The sequence below is a fragment of the Propithecus coquereli genome, unplaced genomic scaffold (genome assembly GCF_000956105.1).
Source record: "Propithecus coquereli isolate 6110/MARCELLA unplaced genomic scaffold, Pcoq_1.0 Scaffold135, whole genome shotgun sequence".
In the NCBI taxonomy this organism is placed as follows: domain Eukaryota; kingdom Metazoa; phylum Chordata; class Mammalia; order Primates; family Indriidae; genus Propithecus; species Propithecus coquereli.
In genome coordinates, this window is record NW_012137747.1 from 4,711,269 (window position 1) to 4,712,354 (window position 1,086).

The 1,086-nt window shown below is 34.8% G+C and overlaps 1 protein-coding gene across 1 annotated transcript in view; it reads right to left on the reverse strand.

Moving 5' to 3' along the window:
• The window catches only part of CHD1 (chromodomain helicase DNA binding protein 1), a 95,252-nt gene that overhangs the window by 67,346 nt on the left and 26,820 nt on the right, over window positions 1–1,086 (reverse strand). The window lies entirely within an intron of this gene.

The following is a 1,086-nucleotide window of genomic DNA, read 5'->3' on the forward strand; positions in this document are numbered from 1 at the left end:
CTTTGAGGAATCTGAGTTCTACTAAATCCTCCTGCTTTTGGCAATAAAGTATCTCCTTTAAAGATCCTGAATGTAGAGATCATGTACTATAAGGTCTACTTGTTAACCTTATAGTACATGATCTCTACATTCAGTATCTCCTTTAAAGATCCTGAATGTAGAGATCATGTACTATAAGGTTAACAAGTAGACCTTATGACTACATTTTCAAAATAAAAGATAGACTAATAAAAGATATGAATCTTCACATCAAAGATGTATGAATCTTGTGGGAAAAACACGTAACAAATCCAAATTAGACACAAGGTGAATGTGCAGAATACCAATGACAAATAGAAAAATAAGAGATAAGACAATGAAATAATGTTTCTAAAGAATGAAAGGGAAAAAATATAAACCAATTAAATATACATGAATTGAGAATTTGAAATAATCTTAATACTTTCTGAGTCAAGATCTTTAAGAAATTATAGTGGTTTCTAGTTGAATGTTATAGATGAAGTAAATTTCATATGCAGATGAATAGTAGGAATAGCTATTAACACAAACAAGCAGAATCACTCCAAAATCAGTCCCAATACCCCTGTTTCCCAAGTTACTACGATCTTCTGATATTATGACTAAGTATATCTTTAAAGTTTAAAAATATAAATGAGAGAGGGGTTATGGGAGATAAAGAAGCGGTATAATAACCTCAGGTGGTCACAGAAAAATAAATGTTAAAGATTAAAGGCTTAGCCTGGCACGGTGGCTCAAGCCTATAATCCCAGCACTTTAGGAGGCTGAGGCAGGAGGATTGCTTGAGCCCAGGAGTTCAAGACCAGCCTGAGCAACACAGCAAGACCCCATCTTCACAAAAAGTCTTTAAAAAATTATCTAGGCATGGTGGTGTGTGCCTATAGTCCTAGCTACTCAGGAGGCTGAGGCAAGAGAATTGCTTGAACTCAGGAGTTTGAGATTGCAGTGAGCTGTAATGATGCCAGATGCATTCACTAGTTAAATGATTAGTCATCATGTTTACTTTTAAAATAATAGCACATAATGGAAGCTTACCTCTTCTGATCCACTATTAGATGAAGCTTGACG